Source organism: Myotis nattereri (genome assembly GCF_964212035.1).
Source record: "Myotis nattereri genome assembly, chromosome: 2".
Classification (NCBI taxonomy): Eukaryota; Metazoa; Chordata; class Mammalia; order Chiroptera; family Vespertilionidae; genus Myotis; species Myotis nattereri.
In genome coordinates, this window is record NC_138076.1 from 115,536,448 (window position 1) to 115,557,908 (window position 21,461).

The following is a 21,461-nucleotide window of genomic DNA, read 5'->3' on the forward strand; positions in this document are numbered from 1 at the left end:
GTTTTTAATAACAAACCACCTCTGTATTCCTGGAATAAACCTACTTGGTTATAATAAACTTTTATTATTCTAAAATACTTTACTTCCTAAAATTGTATTCAGAAGCTTTGCAATAATCATAAATGTCATTCTATGTTTTCTTTAATTATCCTTTTTTTTTTTTTTTTTTTTTTTAACAGAGAGGAAGGGAGAGGGATAGAGAGTTAGAAACATCGATGAGAGAGAAACATCGATCAGCTCCCTCCTGCACACCCCTTACTGGGGATGTGCCCGCAACCAAGGTACATGCCCTTGACTGGAATCAAACCTGGGACCCTTCAGTCCATAGGCCGACTCTCTATCCACTAAGCCAAACCAGTTAGGGCATAATTATACTATTTTTTAAGTCAGATATTCAGATTAAGATTTTGCTGGCGTTATAAAATTAAATGTGCAACTTTCAGCTTTTTTTCCTATGGTTTGGAATAATTTTTAAAACATTTGCTGAACCGGTTTGGCTCAGTGGATAGAGCGTCGGCCTGCGGACTCAAGGGTCCCGGGTTCGATTCCGGTCAAGGGCATGTACCGTGGTTGCGGGCACGTCCCCACTGGGGGGCGTGCAGGAGGCAGCTGATCGATCTCTCTCATCGATGTTTCTGACTTTCTATCCCTCTCCCTTCTTCTCTGTAAAAAATCAATAAAATATATTTTAAAAAAACCAAAACAAACAAAAACAAAAACAAAACATTGAACTATCTGGTTCTGATGTATAAAAAAGAATTAAAATTATCCCCTTGCTTTTATTTATAGTTGTACTCAACTTCGCTGTAACATAAATATATATTATTTAGTTTTGCCTGTTTATAACTTCTATAAAAATGAAATCATAAGATATATTAATCCATAACTTCTAATATTTACTCGCCAGTGTTTCTGCAATTCATCCATGTTGATAAACAGTTGATTTATTTTTACTGTTGTATAATATTCTATTGTATAAACACACCATCACTTAAAAAAATTCATTCTACTGGGTTCATTGGATTGTTTCTAGTTTTTGCTAGTATAATTATATTTTGTACATCTGCCAAGAATTTATCTGCCAAGAGTGGAATTGCTGTATTCACAGCTATTAGTAATACCCAAATGTTAACCAAACTGGTGAAAGCAATTTACACTTCAACTAATAGACTTTCCATTTCTCCACATCCTTGAAAATACTTGGTCTTAATCAATTTTACGTTTTTCTCATTCTATTGGGTACAAAATTGCATCTCATTGTGGTTTTAATTTTCATCTGTACTATTGAAACTGAGTAAATTTTCACAACCTGTGAAATGGATGTTCATATAATCTCATTTGTCTATTAGTTTGTCTTTATTATTGATCTGTGGGTAAAATACAGGTTGTTTATAAAGAAAAAAAGCCTTCTTAAATTTAATATAGTCAAATTTACCAATATTTTTCTTCAGAGATTTTCAAAGATTTCACATTTATGTCCCTAATGTAACTGTAGTTGTACACACACACACACACACACACACGCGCACGCACGCACACACAAATATACACACATATTAGATGAGGAAAGGATCCATTTCCTTTTCCTGATATGGATTATCCCAGCTCTTTTTATATTGAGAAATTTATCATTTCCCCCACTCATCTGTAATGCCAGCTTTGCCAAATATCTGGTTCTGGGCTTTCTGTTCCATTGCTCAATTTGTCTATCTTTTTGTAAATTCTGTTTTAATAATTACAGTTTATAATATCTTTTAATATCTGATAGGACAAGACTTCCTGCTTCTTTCTTTAGAAATACCTTTAAAAAAAGAAGAAGAAATACCATATCTTTGGCATTTTGCTCTTTCCTGTAAATTTGAGTTAGTTAAGGAGGTTATTTGGATTTCTATTGAATCTATAACATTTGGGGGAAATTGATAACTTTAAGATGGAACTTCTCCATTCATATTGCATAGTCTTCATTTACTTAAGTGTTTTTGCACATATTTTAGTAAATTTTTGTAGTATTCTACATGAAATTCCTTAAATATTTTTTAGATTTATTCCTAGATATCTTATTTTTTGGACTATTGTAAATGGTATCCTTTTAAAATGAAAATTTGCAGCTGCTTGTTGTTTTTAGTTTTTGTTTGTTTGTTTTGCTGGCATACAGAAATGCAATTAACTTTTGCCTCTTGATCTTCTATCTAAAAATCTTGACGCATTTTATTTTTCTTGTAACTTGTGGCAGATTCTGAGTTTCTACATAGACCATCACTTAATTTATAAATAATGATAATTTGGTTTTTTCCTCTCTAGTCCTTATACTTCTTTTGTTATTTTTCTTGATAGTCATCAATGACTGGAACTCCAGCACAAAGTTGTTAGGAATGGTAATAATTTATCTTCTTGTCTTAGTCCTTATTTTTAACTTTTTCACTATAGAGTATTATATTTGCCAGAGATGTTTTTACAGATACTTATTATTAGGTAAGCTAAGGATGTTCTTTATTCCTTTTTGGCTTATGAGTGTTCTTGTTTGTTTTTGTTATAAATGGCTTGTGAAATTTTTTGAGTACTTTTCCTACTTCTTTTGAAATGACCATCTGTTTTTTCTCTTCTAACCTGTTAATGTGGTAAATTATATTAATAAATTCTCTACTGGTTCAACAACCTTCCATTTGTGGAATCAATCCAATTGATCATTAACCTCATATATATTTTGCTCAGTATAGTTGCTAATATTTAAAGATTTTTACATCCATGACCAAGAATGAAGCTGGACTATATTTTTTTTCTTGTCTAGCTTTTGTATAAAGTTATATGAGCCTCATAAAATTAGTTAGGGGATGTTCCTCCTTTTATACTCTCTTAATCTTAAGAGATTAAGATTAGAATGATCTGTTCCTCGAATCTTGGTAAACTTGCCTATAAAACTTCCTGGACCTGGTGTTTTCTTTGTGGGAACAATTTTAAGTACTGATAAAATTTTAATGATTATAGGCTGGGTGGTAATCAAATTATTTAAAAACCAATTAGAATTGTTGCACAAATCAATCAGAACTGACCCTGTCCCTAAATGAACAGTATGGCTATACAAGCTAAATAGCTCTGATATTTAATTTCAGATTTTAAATTTCTTCTCAAGTAAGTTTTGCACATTTAGGTTTTCATGAATTTGTCCATTTTACTTAAGTTTTTAAATGTATTGATAAATTGCTTGCAATATTTTATCTGTGTAATTGCTGTGGTATTTATGATTTCCTTTTCTATTTTTAAAATTTATATCTACTCTCTTTCATTCTTGATCACTTTGCTAAATATTTGTCAGTTTTATTTTTTCTTCAGTGAACCAACATTTTGCTTTGTTGATCTTTTCTATTGACTATTGTGTTGTTTCATTAAATTTTGGCCTTATTTTTATTATTATTTTCTTTATTCTATTGTATTTAGACTTTTTGTTCTTATTTCAACCCTTCTTTTTTTTATTTATTAATGTAAGTATTATAAGGCTACTCACTTCCTCTATCATTTTATTTATTATTTTTAGAAAAGCAAGCAAGAACTCATTGACTGCAGCAAAAATATACTTAGGAGAGTGAAGCAAGGAAGGGCATAGAAGCAACAGGAGAGCCTAGGCTGGGCTGCTTTGGCTCACTGACAAACCAGAGAAAAGTGGACCTTGGAGACAGGTTCAGGAGGTTAGCCTAAGACAAGCTGTGCTGTCCATTGCTCCCCTGGTTGCAAATCTCATGGGGTCCCTGGAGGGAGAGCACACTGGGACCTTCATTTTTAGGGGTTTTAAAGGATGGGCATTTAGGGGAGGTTGTAAGGGTAGATCAATAGACTATTCATCAGCTTTATGCTGATGTACCAAAATGAGATTTAGTCTCTTAATTTGTTTGTCCTGGGGTGTGGTTGGCAAATTTCACTTCATTGGATTTCTGTTATCTGTCTTCCTGAGTAGGTTGATTTAAACTATTTATCCTCTGTTTGGGGAGGAGAAGTGCAAATCATTTATTATTAAGTGTCCTTGGTTTGGGGAAAATAGAATTTACTAGGTGGCTGAAACTGCTGTTTATCTATATGTTTCCCCATTCCACTTGTCCTAGAATTTTCCTAGCTTTTTACTATTCTACTAGAGGCCCGGTGCACAAATTCGTGCACAGGTGGGGTCCCTCAGCTTGGCTGGCAATGGAGGCCGATCGGGGTTGGCCAGCCAGCAGCGGGGAGGGACCACAGGAGGTTGGCCGGCTGGGGAGGTTGGCTGTGGGAGAGCACTGAACACCAGGAGCAGCTCCTGCATTGAGTGTCTGTCCCTGGTGGTCAGTGTGCATCATAGCTACCGTCTGGTTGTAACAGTCACTTAGGCTTTTATATATATTCACATACATACATACACACACAAACCCTAGCCACTCATCTGCCTGCCTGATTGCCCCTAACCGCTTCTGCCTGCCAGCCTGATCGCCCCCTAACCACTGCCCTGCCGGCCTGATTGACACTTAATTGCTTCCCTGACAGCTTGATTGCCCCAACTGCCCTACCCTGCTGACCTGATCGCCCCCAACTGCCCTCCCCTCCTGGCCTGATCGCCCACAACTGCCCTCCCCTTCCGCAACCTGCCTCCTCCACTGGGACCTGCCTCCTCCGTGTGAGGTGGCAGAGATGCTGGGACCGGCCACCTCCGTGCTGCATGGAGCCATGGGACTCCCAAGCCTCACAGTGCGGAGCAGCTGCTGGGCTTTGCTTCTGCTGTGCATGTGGCCATCTTGTGGCAGCCATCTTGTGATGACATCACACGTGAGGGTGCAAGGACCACCTAGGCTTTTATTAGTATAGATCAGTGATGGCGAACCTATGACACGTGTGTCAGAGGTGACACGCGAACTCATTTTTTTGGTTGATTTTTCTTTGTTAAATGGCATTTAAATATATAAAATAAATATCAAAAATATGTCTTTGTTTTACTATGGTTGCAAATATCAAGAAATTTCTATATGTGACACGGCAGCAGAGTTAAGTTAGGGCTTTTCAAAATGCTGACAGGCTGAGCTCAAAGGGTTCGCCATCACTGGTATAGATACATATTATTCTTCTCAGAGATTTGCATCCCTAAAATCTTTTAGGGTTGATGAGGGAGGATCGTCTGTCTTCAGTAACTGCTTCCTACTGATAATAGTTGTAGTCCCTGCCTATGTTATGGTATGGAAGTCTTTTTCCCTGCCTGATCTAAGGGAGACATGGGAATAGGATTTGAGACTGGACTAAAGAGGCCATTGATTCTTCTAAAGTAGGGGTGAACTAGAATTCCCAAAGTGTTATCATTTTGCCATGTTGTCTCATGTTAGGTGGTGATGTAGATGGACCTCTATTTTATAAACAAGCAGGTAATAAGGAATATGCCTATGAAAACAGAAGAAAAAACAAAGGTTAATGATCATAGCAAATTATAAAACCAGTTTCTGAGTCTGTAAGACTGTCAATCGAGAGGATTTACAGTTTCTTTTGTTGGAATGAAAGCAAGCAGTGACAATTCATCAGCATCAGATGCTCAAGTAAATTCTTTTTAATTGACATTGTATCAGGAGTTCTTAATAATTCCCGAGTCATAGCATGGGAGAAAAAAAATGAAACATTAACAAATGGAGAGTTGAAGACAACTAGAAGAATTCACGAATCAGTTCAGTTTATTGGTAAAAATAAAATTTTAGAGACAATCAACTGCACTAGAGTCCAATATCATATTTGGGCATTGTGATTTCCTCCTAAAATCACCCTCATTTTTATCAGGGACTGCATTATATCTGGTTTTAATTTAACCTGATTATTTCTATAGACACAATAAGGAGGATAGCAATTAATTACATAGGCTTTTTAAAATCTGCTTTGCTGGAATTTCATTCACAAAAAATCTTCAGATTGAGTTTTAATCAGCCCCTTGGGGTACAGAAGCCAAGCCAACAGTTGCCATCCAGTTTTGCCTGTAATGCCTGTAGGTTTGGATGGATTCCTCAAGTTCTTGAGTTTCTTTCTTTGCCATCTCCCGGGAAAACAACCTTCATTCCTTACCTGGAAAGATTGCCATGAACCATGTGAATAAGCAAGGTACTTTGCCATTTTTTTCCAAGGGGCATTTACTAGTATTGGCTTCAAAGTCAATCTCAATTTCTTCAGTCTTTCTGGTGACATTTAGAGTTCCAGCATGTCTCTCTTGATCATGACATTCTAGTCAAAGACTTAGTTAATAAAATCACAATTGGAACCTGGTTTTATGTGCCCTATTAGAAAGATAATAGATTCTTATTGAATTCATGCTAACAAATAATATTCACTTATTAAGAGTTGCCAAATTCTGGAGGGATTAGGTAGGGAGAAAAATATAAATGACTCAATGTTGCTTATGAGGGTATGACTTACTAAATTGTTTTAGGGAAAAAACAAGCTTAACCAAAAAGTAAGTAACCAACATTCCTTAGATTGACATTAATGAACACATTTCATGACCTTTATTGGCTAATACCTCACTTTCAAGAAACAATCTTCAACAAGTCAGAAGACATATCAACAGTTCTAAATCCACTCACAGCTAGCAATCAATGTTTCAGTATTTCATGTTATTTTAAAATATCTAGACATTCAATTACTTTAATTAAAATTCACTAATTTCGAAAGGAATAGTTGAAATAAGTTAAAGTGATTTGCTTAGGTAGCTAAGGTTACTTTTTTAAAAACCTATTTTGATAAGATTTACCTTCCAGAGATTTGTATTTTTAAAAATGGCCAAGGTTTTATTGTGAAGTCTAGATATTTAGATTTCAAAGGTCCTGGGCCTTTGTTTTATAAAGTCTATTTACTATAAGCCTCTTGAGATAAATAGGGGAAGTTTGGGGGAGGGAAAAGGACTTGGTGGGCTTTGAATTGTTTCTGGAGCCATACCTCTTGCCCTATGAAGACTTAATTTGTAAAACAAGCAGTTTTTTAATACCTTAACAATTGGTTTGCCACCCAAATATTGGCAATGGGCTGACAAATTCATCTATCCAATTTTAGAATGTTTCTTTTCATTTGGGTACATTTTTCTAGTTTACAGATAGTACATAGCTTAGGGTTGCCTCTGAGAGCCATAAAGAATTAGATATATGGAACCTCTGTCCAATTCCCTTAGGAACAGCAAAACAGGTCCTAGCCTAGCCAGTGTTGCTCAGTGGTTGAGTGTCAATCTATGAACCAGGAGGTCACGATTCAATTCCTGGTCAGAGCACATGCCCTGTTGCGGGCTTGATCCTCAGTGGGAAACGTGCAGATTAATGATTCTCTCTCATCATTGATGTTTCTACCTCCCTCTCTGAAATCAATAAAAATATATTTAAAGGAAAGCAGGTCCTATCTAGTATTGTCCCATACATTTCCTAGTTGGAAGGGAATAGGTTCTGATTTAAAGTCAGACATTGATTAAATATCTTTGCCATTTATATAGAAGCTTTACTCTGAAGGAGGAGACAACTTAAACTGGATGTGGTTAGGAACAGATAAAGTAGCCCCAGTATGTATAAGGGCCTTAGTGGCTTGCCTTTCTATGATAATTTTAACTTCTCCCAAACTGTTGAGAAGGGGAAACACCCTTAGAGCAACACTATACTTGCTTCTGGTTTCGTTTCTTTTTCTAAGTCCCATATTAGTTTTTTGCAGTTCTTTTTATGGTAATCTGGTTTTCTATAATAGGAGCAAATTTATCTAGTTTCCTAGCAGACCACATTTAGCAATTCTGTTGCCTTGCTCTTACAAACCAATAGGTAGTGGAGGAGATAGAAGTGGAAGGAAGAAGGGAGGGCAAGGGCAAGTCCAGACAAAGAAGCTCAGAGAACAGTGATATAGTAGAGGAGCTATAGAAAGTGGAGAAATGGGGTATAGGCATTTATTAGCTTCAAAACAGTTCAGTATCTGACTAAGTTTGGCCCAAGATTATTATTACATCCTTCCACATTAATTCTTAGGCTAACGATACTAGTATATGTTGGAAAATGTCAACGAAGTCATTGGGGTTATCAAAGTAACTCCTGATCTCCGCCTTAATTTGTTTTAATTCTATAAGTGAGAAGGGTTTATGGACAAGCTGTCGGCCACATTATCCTCCTGGCACCTCCACCAATGGTCTAACCCTGGCAGGGAAAGGTAGGAGTGGTTTTGGCCTTTTTGGTTCAGGTGACTGAGTTGTTTTTTTCTAGATATGGAGCAGGGCCAGATAGAAGAGAAGGTTTAGGTAATGAAATGGGGCTACAGCAGAGGGAATATTGTGGGCCATTAGTGTAGAGTTGTGAGATAGGGTCTTTGTTTGGCTGTAATACAGCCAGGGCAGTCAATTTACATTTCTGGAGGAGATCCTCCCATTCTCCTAATAGGAAAAATGTCTGGACATAAGGAGTTTCTGACCATTTGCCCTGTCGCTTGCAGAAAATATTTAATTGAAGGATTCTGTTGTGATTAATGCTCCCATTTGAGGCCATGAATCCCCATCAGGGAGTTTATATTGTGGCCAGACCTTTTTCAAGGTCTGGAGGTTGAATTGTACTCAGTTAGCTAAAATACAGGCCAGAGAACAACTCTCATCCTGCAGAGAAGGTTGCTTTCCCATATGGAGGCTAGGAATTAGAGAGCCCTATGTCCCGGGGTCAATTCTGGGTTCTGGGGTCCCAGCATTCGAGGGCTAGAGTCTGACTTCTCAGGGATCTAGTGGGGATGAGACCATGTAATCTCACCATAATTTCAGAAGATGGTACGTCAAACATTACCAGGCGATGGGTGTCTCTGCAGACCTAGTTGAGGTGGAATATGCCTAGGAATCTGAGAGCAGGCGAGGGCAAAGGAGCAGAAAAGAAAAATAGAGCTAGTGTGTTCAGAAGAGATAAGGGGTTTTATAGATAGAGGAGGGCTTTGCTAAAAGGCTCCTAATGTAAATAAGGTAGTAGCCAGTAAATAGAAGGACTAATGGTTTGAGGTAAATTTAGGGTTCCTTTTACCTTTTAGTTGTTTTGTATCTTAGATTTCTGCATGATATCTTATAGTCTATGAGGAAGCATGGGACTTGGTTGGAAAGTTTGTAAGGAGGAAGTTCTGAAAAGGGGAGTTGGCTGATGGCAGCCCATCCCTATTTCTCAGAATTCCGACGTAGGGAAGTTGGCTGAAGGCAGTTGCCCCTAATTGTTCCTTGACCTTTCCAAATAAGTCTGTGCATGTGCAGACTCTCGGGTGTTTACTGGAATCTTTATGCTTAATCTTTAGATGTCCTTGCTTAAAGGACACTACAGACACACATGTCCTCCCAAGATTACTTACCCTACTGATTATATCTAAAAGGTAAACTTTATCTCAAACTGCTGTTACAATAAAAGCTTAAAGAGGCAGGCAATTGAGGCTCTCTGGTTTCTTTAGCCAGGCAGTCCCTTAGCCCTCTCTTTCACAGCAAACCTGTGTCAGATTAATCATCTGTCCCTCAGGGTCTGCTCATCAGCCCCGGCAATAGTCTGTGTATCTCCTATTCCTTTGATGATATCTATGCCATTTCTGCTGAACCCCTCTAGGATCAATTCTGACAGGGTAGACCTCTACTCTGAGAGCTTTTACATTGTCCAGATTGTGGGAATGCTGTGCCTGCCATAACCCATGATACTATAGAAATTCTACCAATGTGCTGTAGAGATTTGACCCCGTTAAACCCTGAGAGATTTTATAGATGACTAGAGGCCCAGTGCATGGAATTTGGGCATGGGTAGGGTCACTGCACCCAGTGCCAGGGAGGGACCACAGGAGGGCTCCAGGGCGTGTCTGACCCCATCTCCCCCAGTCCCAAGGCTGACTCTTAAGTTTATAACTTGTGTAACTTAATGGATATAGTGGCATTTACTCAGACATGGAACATTGGAAAGATACTAGGTTGTGGGGTAGGGGCTTATAAGTCCTGCTTTAACCTATTGAGTTTGCACCTCTGAGATATCTAAAAGGAAACCCCAAGTGAGCAAAACAGGCTTTTGGTGCCCAGAGGAGATATATAAATAAGTGAGATATCTGCATAAAGGTGGTAAGTGGAGCCTGGGCATAGGGGAGATCCCTCAGAAATAGCACTTTAAGAATAAGAAAGAAACATAAGCTAAAAGGGAGAGTACCTGTCACCTAACAGTACTTCTTATTCTCCCCTTAAGAACTTCAAAAAGCAGAGAGAAGTGAATATTAACAGGAGGTGTGGGTGGAGGGGCAATCTGTGTTCTTGGCTGCAGGTGTAAAACGCGTGCACACTTTACATATCAGGAGTACCTAATATGTCTTTGTTTGGTTTTATGTAACTACAGAAAACAGAACTCTCAGGTTATTTAACCTCGAGTGAAATTAAACTTTAGGAAGGTATTTCCCTTCTGGCTATGTACATCCTCTGACACAGTCCTGAACTCTTCTATCTAGGGGTATGAATACCATATTTCAAGAATCGTGAAAGTACAATTCCTTTTTAGAAAGCCAGGACATTTTTAGAGAGACCAGGAAATTGTCAAAAGTTGCACATGAAATTAGTAGAACGCTGACAAAGCCTGGCTCTCATGATTCCTAACCAGTGTTCAACCCACCAGCAAACATCTAATATCAAACAAAAGTGATATTTATCGACTGCCTACTGAGGTAGCAGGTAGTGTCTCTCCTACTATACCATATGTGTGTCATACTTAGCAGGAGTTTTAGGACCCAGTAATGCAGTCTAAGACATGAACACACAGCTCTGCACTCACTGAGACAACTCATTCATTCTCAGCGAGAAGGAGGCAAAACAGAAATAAATCAAGATTAATTGGATGATCCAGCTTGAGGGTGTTGCAGATGTAAGTGGGGAGAAGGAAGAAGAAGAAATGGTAAGGTGAGAGAGAATATAGAACAGGAAAGACATTAAAACAGGGGTCCTTAAACTTTTTAAACAGGGGGCCAGTTCACTGTCCCTCAGACTGTTGGAGGGCCAGACTATAGTTTAAAAAAAAACTATGGACAAATTCCTATGCACACTGCACATATCTTATTTTGAAGTAAAAAAACAAAACGGGAACAAATACAATATTTGTATTTGCATGTGGCCCGCGGGCCGTAGTTTGAGGACCCCTGCATTAAAATAACCAGTTGCTGTTACTCTTCTCTCTCCCCATCAGCTTAGTTGTCTTTTAAGAAGTAGACATGTCTTTTAAGAAGAAGCTAGGCTGCAAATGGGCGTGGAGGTAGTTGTGCCATTGACCCACCTTTGGAAAGCTGTATTCTGGGAACAGCAAATGCATTTTTAAGGTGTAGTTTGCTGAGACGGGATGTGATCGTTCCCCTCTGGAGAACGCATAGTGCCAGCTTGCCAGAGAAGCTCTAAAAACTTGCAACCACTTCCCGCCCCCCCCCCCCGCCCCCCTCCCCCCCCCCCCCCCCCATCACAAGGATGCATTTTCCACAGAACTTAAAGAGCTGGGCTATTGCAGTGACATGCAAAAGCCCAAATATGCTTGAAACGTATCTTCCTAGGTGAACACTGCAGGGTTTCCCCTCTCATTCATTGTAGGAAATCTCATTTTAAGTTTTGCACAGAAGGAGAAGTTCTAATGGCCAGGGGAGTCAATATGTTTCCATAATGAAGATGTGGAAATACAGAAGCCTGACCTGGGTGTGAGAGCTGGTTCTGCAGTTGACCAGATTTCCCAGTCCCCACCCGGTCGGTCGATCTACCTCATGACCCCTGGTTGACAGAGCTCAGCCTTCTTACTGGGTCCAAATGTTACCATGTTTTTAAACAATTAAAATAAACATATCTTAAAATAGGAGAAAGAGGAGCCCAGCTGAACGTCCCCCTAGCAGCCCATTGCTGTCATCAAAGCTGACAGGGGGTATAGCTTGACCTGCTGGTGAGGAGAGTGGGGTGTTTGGATTTCTTTCTGTTTCTATTATGTCCCTGGTCATTAAAATGGGGCATCTCCACAGAGTTAAAGGTTATTTTACACAGGAAGCACATTCAGTATTAGTACAACAAATGTTTTCCTTTCTCTAGCCATGGAAGAACCCCACTCACAGGGAGTCATGATAAATCAGAGCATCAGCCCTTTCCGCTCGGATACCAATAAGTCTTGCACTTCAAAATTGCTGACCTAAAAAGGATACTTGAGGAGCATGTTTTTTCTTCTTCTTTTAAAGAAAGCAACACCAGAAGCAGTCTGACCTCCTTGTGCACTTAGATGCATACAAAAAAATAAAAATAAATAAAGTGAGTCACTCTGTGTTTCTAACTTTAGGTTATAGAAGCGAAGCACTGAATCATAAAACTTGTCAGGGAAGACCTAGACATAGTTTATCCAGATAATATTTATTTAAAAGTAACTAAAATTCTATTTTGGTGATAGAATTATGGGATTGGAGCTACAGCTGTCTACTCGCTAGTCATTCCGCAGATCAGGGTGTGATTTCCAGCAGAGATAAGGTCGTACCGTTTCAAACAGTCTGCCCTCATAGGATTAGCCACACGCAGGTCAAAGGTTCTCCACGCTCAGCACTGACAGGGAACGATGAAATTAACATTGGGAAAAGCATTGCAGACTCAGTCCAAATACTAATATTAAATGTGCAGTGGATGAAATGAAGGATTTTTAAAAATCATCTATACAGTCAATTGGAAACTAAATAAAAACCTATGTAACCCAGCTGGCATAGCTCAGTGGTTGAGCATCGACTCATGAGTCAGGAGGTCACTGATTCCCAGTCAGGGCACATGCCTGGGTTTCTGGCTCCATCCCCAGTATGGGGCATGCAGGAGGCAGCCAATCAATGATTCTGTCTCATCATTGATGTTTCTATCTTTCTCCTTCTCCCTCCCTCTCTGAAATCAATAAAAAATAATACTAAAAAAAACCCCAAACTTATATGTAAAACATACTGAATAGATACAATCCGAATTCAAGTCTTTCTGCAAACCAAAACAATTCTTTTAGGAGCCTGATATAACAGAATTAATCTAATAAAAAAAATTACTCATATTTTTGAGTCTTCCCTTATAAAAGTAGTCTCCTAGCCTATCTTCAATACTTTTAAAACTACCTTTATAAATTATCTCTATTCCTACCTGTGAACTACCTTTCCTGTTGTTCTGATTGGTATGTAATTATACAATGTCAATATCAGAAGCAATTATTTTTAACAATACTATGAAATGATTTTTAAAACAATACCAATTGAGCTATCTTATTTCATTACTGCCATACTGCCTCCCATTAAAGTAAATTAAGCAAAAAAGTAATTTGCTGACTCAGTTTGTTCCAAAGCCATGATTTGGGGAGCACCTGGTGTTTGGAATATCTGCATTACTGCTCCCCTAACCCTGAGAAGTTTTGTTGTCGTTCGTTTGTTTTTTGTAAGATTTCCTGAAGTTATGGATATCATTTATTACACATTGCAATTAACTTCAGTCCCATGTGGAGTGTTAAAGGGCGACTAGTTCAACAAAACCCTCTTCAGCATGAACATTCTGTCATATCTATATTTATCAGGAGCACTCTTCACTTCATGCCCTTCCTCCTTCTTTCACCCCTCACAGCATGAGCTGTTGGAAGCTTTAATAAAAAATAGCATACATATTTTGAAGCTGTTTGGAGGGGCACATACACGATAAAGAACTGTTGTTTGTGTTTGAATGGTATTCTTGAAGGACTTGATGGGGCCCGTGTGATAGCTGCTGGTTGGAAATAACCAGCTATTACCCCCATCCAGAGTTGCTTTGGCTGATAACAATGGCCCCATGACAAAAAGAACCACCATTATATAAACCCATCTCTCACAGGGCCCCACAAATTGAACTGAGACTATATTTCCATCTTGTCTTATTCTGATCTATCAATCCATAACTGATTTAAGAGGACCCAGATCTATAGGTACTCACTGGACAAGGGTTTTCATTCCCTAAAAGCCCATTTCTTCCCTACTTTATCAAAGGTAGCATGAAAATCAGAGGTGGATGGAATTAGGAAGCATTTGCATTGACGGATGTAGCAGCCCACACAATTCATTCCTACTCGGTGCTGCACTGAGAACTTACTGCCCATTCACCAAATAAAGCAAAGCCCAAGGAAAGTATTGTCTCAATAATTTTAAATAAGACTGAAAGGCATGCTCAAAAAATGCCATTGTCTTGATTCATATGCTGCCTTAAAACAAATCTCAGCATTTCACTCTTCTAAACACACTGTATGTCTTTTTAGCGTCAATAAATAAGTTTTCCAGTTCTGAATGGGAAGGAAGGGTAGGCAGCCTTTATCTTGGTGGAGGTGGGACCTCCTTGAATCACCATCAGAATCCCGGAGTGAAAGTACTTGTTATTTGTCTTCAGCAAATCAAACAAACAACAACCCCTTGATCTTTAGGAAGCTCTTTCTTGTTAAGTAACATTCTGTCTGACTTTTATGTTTCAGCATTCATTGTATATTTAATTATTTTTGAAAGTTTTGTTTTAAACGATTACACTTTTTCATAACTTAAGATAAACATGAGCATGCTTTGTTAATGATTAAAAATAAATTTCACAGAAAACTGTAAAATGTGGCAAAGATAATACCACATGGGGTCGGTATGTTCCCAAACACAATTCTCAGGGGGCCCGTCTAAACACATAGCTTCATTCGAATTCTTGTTCTGAAAAGTTTCAGGAAGCCCCTGACTCTAACCCACCCTTTCCTGAAACTGGGGAAAGCATGGGAAAAAAATTACCCCTGAAGTAAAAAAAGAAGAATCTCAACACATCAGAGAGGCATGTTCTGTCTTTTTTTAGACTGCGTTCCAAAAAAAATTAATGCTACTGCTTTTAAATAGAACGCACTGGGATAGCAATTATAAAAACAAATATATTCACATCTCCCAACAGATATGTTATCAAATGACTGCTTTTAATTCAACTTGAGAATGATTAGATCTTATCACATGAAAAACATAATCTCACTTGAACCTATTCTACTTTAGTTGTAATATTTTATAAGTAGAGGTAGGAACAGGTTTTCCTGGGTGACTCATTTTTCAGGCTATTACTCGAAATCTTGGAATGTTCATTCTTCCATTTTATTCTTTCTATTTCAATACTTTTCCTCTTGGGTAGAGTCATAGATTTGGGACTAGGATGTCGGAAGTATTGCAGTTCTTAAAGAAGACGGTAGGTGGAGTTGAAAAGCCGTGACTCTCAGCCAACCCTCATTTCTGGAAGCTCCAAGTGGGAAGTGTGAGAAGTCTGATGTAATGGGATAGGTAGGGGAGAGAATGCTGCCTGGGGAGACAGGCTGGAACCAGAGAACACGAGTGTCTACTCCTCCCCAGACACCCAAGTTTATGACCCAGCTTCCTTACTTTAAAATGGCAAATTATCCTGTTCCAATTTAGGAATTCTAGTCCAATTAAAGAAATTAAATATTTAGACCCAATTGACACTTTGCAGGAGGATTTTACATACTCAATACCAATGATGTTAGAGCCTCTAATTTGCCAGGGTTATTTGCTAAAACTAAATAATAATACACACTTTTGAATTCAAGAAAGTATAAAAAGTATGGGTTGTTTTTTGTTTTTCTTAAGTTTAGAATCACAAAAGTCCTTCTATAGATCTCTCCTAGCCCCTGTCTGACTTTTATGTTATGGATAACTTCTATATCATTCCTGGAAGAAAATATTTTCTTGGGAATAGTGAAATAGAAAGCTTTTCTAGGGTTTCACTAAGAGAACAGTTAGAAACTGGGTCACCCAATGATGTATAACGGAGCTGTAACTGTGGTGCTTAGCTTGGAGTGGAATGTGATAGGCCATCACAAAGGAATGCTATCTGGATTCGCTGGAATGAAGTGGAGTTTATTCGTTATTCTTTCCCAGGACCAAAAAATTGACAATTGGTTGGCTTAAGTAAAATTGCTGTATTTGGACAGGGTTGTGGGAATAAGAAAAAAGACTTTAGAAAGCTACAATTTTAAGCACATTTTTGTTCTGGCATCAGGCCACTGCAGTCTGTGAAAACTAGAGCTGAAAGCAAATTAATTTAGGGTTAAATCTTCATAAAAACTGAAATCATATAATCTTGGAATTAGAGATCATGTGTTCTGACCTCCCTCCAAAAGCAAAAATCCCCAGAAGAACATCTTTGAAAGTTGACCTTGCAGACATTTTCTGGAACACTTTGAGGAAAGAGGCTCTCACAGCTTCTCAGAACACCCCATTCCTTTCCTGAAACCTGATTTTAGCATTTCCTAAACTGTGGTGGGGAACCTGAAATACACAGGCATATTCTTGGAGGTCTAAGACTTCTATACAAGGTCAGTAAATTTTTATCTTCTCATCGGGATGAAAATCTAAAAGTAACTAATATAAGCATGTTAAGTTGACCACTTTTTTAAAATTAGTAGACTTTTTTTTTTCTTTAGCAGTTTTAGGTTTACAGAGAAATTGAGTGAAAAGTACAGAGTACCCTTATATCTCTTGAGCCTCCCACCTCCCATTTTCCCTATTATTAATATCCTACATTAGTGTAGTGATTTTGTTGCAATTGGTGGGCCAATATCAATATTATCAATATAATATTATTAATTAAAGTCCATACTTAATGTTAACATTCACTGTTCATGTTGTACAGTCTCTGAGTTTTGACAGATGTAGTGACCACTTTTTATGTGAGGACCACCAGAAGATACTTTTTGGTGCTTGCTTTTGTTTATGTTGAGAGTAGTCCTACTCTAATTGTCTGGGATAATAGAAAGAAAAGAGCAGAGTTGGACTAAATAGGCAAGAAGATTTTAGGGAATGTCAACTTAGTGAAGGAAAGTGATAGCAGATACTGTACATGGAAAACCCCAAAGACTCCATCAAAAAACTACTAGACTTAATAAATGAATTTGGCAATGTAGCAGGATACAAAATTAACACCCAGAAATCTATGGCTTTTTTTATACACCAATAATGAACTCACAGAAAGAGAAACTAAAAAAACAATCCCATTTACCACTGCACTAAAAAAATTAAGATACCTAGGAATAAACTTAACTAAGGAGGTAAAAGACCTGTATTTGAAAAACTACAGGACACTGAAAAAAGAGATAGAAGAAGACATAAACAGATGGAAGAACATACCATGTTCATGGATTGGTAGAATCAACATCATTAAAATGTCCATACTACCCAAAGCAATCTACAGATTCAATGCACTCTCCATTAAAATACCAAAGGCATATTTCACAGGTCTAGAACGAACTCTCCAAAAATTCATCTGGAATAAAAAAAGACCCCGAATAGCTGCAGCAATCCTGAGAAAAAAGAACAAAGTTGGAGGGATCACAGTACCAGATATCAAGCTGTATTACAAAGCTACGGTTCTCAAAACTGCCTGGTACTGGCACAAGAACAGACATATAGACCAATGGAACAGAACAAGAACCCAGAAATAGACCCAAGCCATTATGCTCAATTAATATTTGACAAAGGAGGTAAGAGCATACAATGGAGTCAAGACAGTCTCTTCAATAAATGGTGCTGGGAAATTTGGTCAGATACATGCACAAAAATGAAACTAGAACACCAGCTTACACCATACACAAAAACAAACTCAAAATGGATAAAGGACTTAAATGTAAGACAGGAAACCATAAAAATCTTAGAAGACTCCATAGGTAGCAAAATATCAGACATATGTTGTAGCAATATCCTTATCAATACAACTCCTAGGGCAATGGAAACTAAGGAGAAAATAAATGGGACCACATCAAAATAAAAAGCTTCTGCACAGCAAAAGAAACCATCAACAACAAAAAAACAAGAAAGCCCTCTGGATGGGAGAACATATTTGCCAATGCTATTTTAGATAAGGGTTTAATCTCCAACATTTACAGGGGACTCATACGACTTCACAAAAGGAAAATAAACAATCCAATCAAAAAATTGGCAATGGACCTAAATAGACACTTTTCTAAAGAGGACATACAGAAGGCCAAGAGACATATGAAAACATGCTCAAAGTCACTAATCATCCAAGGGATGCAGATCAAAACGACAATGAGGTACCATCTCACACCTGTCAAGTGCTGGCGAGGATGCGGAGAAAAAGGAACACTCATACCCTACTGGTGGGAATGCAGACTGGTGCAGCCACTGTGGAGAACAGTATGGAGTTTCCTCAAAAAGTTAAAAACGGAACTCCCATTTGACCCTGTGATCCCACTTCTAGGAATATATCCCAAGAAAGTAGAAACACCAATCAGAAAGGATATATGCACCTCTATGTTCATAGTGGCACAATTTACAATAGCTAAGATTTGGAAACAGTCTAAGTGCCCATCAGCAGATGAGTGGATTAAGAAACTGTGGTACATCTACACAATGTATGCTGCAGTAAAAAAGAAGGAATTCTTACCATTTGCATGGATGGAACTGGAAAACATTATGCTAAGCGAAATAATCCAGTTGGAGAAAGATAAATATTACATGATCTCACTCATATATGGGATATAATGATCAACATAAACTGATGAACAAAAATAGATCCAGAGATAAGGCAGCACACTGAACAGACCATCCAACCTCAGAGAGAAGGCGGGTGGTGAGGGGGGAGGGTGGTTAGAGAGCAACCAAAGGACTTTGTATGCATGCATATTAGCATAGCATAACCAATGGACACAGACACTGGGGCGGTGGGGGCTTGCTGGGGGGGTGGTGGCGGGGGATGTCAATGGGGGAAAAAAGGAGACATGTAATACTTTAAACAGTAAAGAAAGATTCGCTAAAAATAAATAAATAAATAAATAAAGTGACATCATAGCCTGTCTCATAAATGAAGGTTTCTCTGTGGTTCAGAAAAATAAAATAGTTTGGTTTGGGTTATCACAGTTTATGCAGTGGTCTATGCCTGCTGAAGACAAATGCCATCATACCTTACTATGCTCTGACTGATGGTTTTATTTTAGGGAAACAACATCATACCTCATTAAAATATGGTTATCTAAATATTGTTGACATTGTAGCTTTGCTTGCATTTAATTTATACATTTGTAAATGTAGTTTGTATAATGGTAAGCATAAGGACTTTATACTAGTTGTAAACCCATAATTAGGAAATGTTATAGAAAAATATTTGTAAACCCCTGGAGAGTTGCAGAAATATTTTTTCTCTTATCAGGGGGTCTGTATATGACTCAGGTTTAAGAAACTCAGTTCTAGCCCTGGCCAGTGTGGCTCAGTTGGTTGAATGTTGTCCCCTGAACTTAGTGGTCTTGGGTTCGATTCCCAGTCAGGGCACATGCCTGGGTTGTGGGCTTGATCCCCAGTAGAGGACATGCAGGAGGCAGCCGATCAATGTTTCTCTCCCATCTATGTATGTCTCTCTCCTTCTCTCTTCCCCTCTCTCTAAAATCATTAAAAACTTAAAAAAAAAGAAAGAAAAGAAACTGTTCTAAGCATTAGGTAGTTTTTCCCTACATGTAGTGCCGAAGTGCCTCCCTATGATTTGCACACTTATACCAGCTCTGCCCTGTGAAATCTAATTTTCTTTCTACACAATAGCCCTCTACATTTTTACATATAACATTTGCTCAGTTGGAAGCTTTCTCTTTTATATTTTAAGAGATTGAAACAGGTTGACTCTATGTATGATTCCCGGAGGGCAAGTTATAACTCTACACACCCCCATCTACTGTTGTGACACATGAGGGGATTAAAAGGGGAGGTATGATTTGCCCACTTTCTCCAAATAAAAACAAGGTCAGCATGGCCTGATTTGTTCTTAGTGAATTCCTGATGACTCTATGGTTTCTTCTTGGATTTCTTTTCTGAATGCTCAAGGTCATGTCCAGGTGGGTTAGCTGAAGGGTTATTGTTTCTGTAATATAGTCTTCTCCTATTTAAAAACCAGAACATTGTTTTCCTATAATCAATGTTCTGGAAAGTCTATCATTCTGTATGATTTCTCAGTGAGGCAAAACCTCACTGGCAAAACCTCAAGTTGTTTTTCCCAGCTCTGTAGTCACAATCACCTAAGCCTCCTATGAAGCATGAGCAGCGCCTGCTGGGAAGCACTACCTGAGAGCTGGGAAGTTACCGCCTGGAGGCTTAACAACTCCAGGTGCGCGCGCTGCGCAGCACATACACTAACATTGGAACGACACAGAGATCAGCATGGCCCCTGCGCAAGGATGACACGCAAATTCAGGAAGCGTTCCGCACTAAAAACAATTAAGTAAATAAACGGGGGTAAGAGGAAGAGATCAACATAAGGACTTGTATACATGTATATAAGCCAAACCAATGGACATGGACAACGGGGGGATGGGAGCATGAGTTTGTGTGTGGGGGGGAGGTTGGGGGTTAAAGGGGGGGATGAGGACACATTTGTAATACCTTAACTAATAATAAATAAATAAAACAAACAAACAAACAAACAAAAACTTGAGTTGAAGTTGCCACTTTGGTGGTTGGGGTCAAGGTTGGCAGAACCTGAAGGCCCCGAGGAGTTGGGAGAAGTGTTAGCCAGTTGCTAAGACAGAAAATAAGGACTCTTTGTGAAACAAGCCCATCCTTCTAGCACAAGAGATTACAGCAGCGGTTCTCAACCTGTGGGTCGTGACCCCTTTGGCGGTCGAACGACCCTTTCACAGGGGTCGCCTAAGACCATCCTGCATGTCAGATATTTACATTACAATTCATGACAGTAGCAACATTACAGTGATGAAGTAGCAACGAAAATAATTTTATGGTTGGGGGTCACCACATGAGGAACTGTATTAAAAGGGCCAGAAGGTTGAGAACCACTGGATTACAGTGTCCTACGCCAAAAAGTGAGTCAACAGAAAAACTAAAGACAAGGCAGAAGCAAGTGACAAGAGTTGACAGGAGGTTGAGATGAGGCTTGAGGAAAAGTTTCTTCAAATAAGAAGCTAAGGAATGAGCACAGGGAAAGAGAGCTTGTCCAGAAGCACCATTTATATGGGTGCCCAGTGTGTGTGTGTGTGTGTGTGTGTGTGTGTGTGTGTGTGTGTGTGTGTGTGTGACAGGATGGAACTGGAGGAAAAACAACCTTGCAAGCACAACCTAACCTGAAAAGGGTAGGAAAAGAGTAAATTAAACATTCTTACCTGTTACCTTTCAGTACTGTGATTTTGACTCATGTTTATAATTAACTGTGAGGCCTTAAAGAGAAACTACAACGAGGAAGTAACACCCGTGGGAGTCAGTGCTGATGAGTAAGGCTGTATCCTAGGAAAGTCATATCTCCCAAGACCAACATTTGCTTCTGCAGGCATGATGCTTAGATATACTTCCAGTTGCATAGAGACATTCTGCATATGACAAAAGAGCATAGATCTTGATGACACATAGCCTGGGTAGGAGTCCTTGCTCCAACATTTACCAGCCATGTGACCTTGGGAAATTGACTTACATTTTCTATTGCACAGTTTCTTCCTCAATAAAGT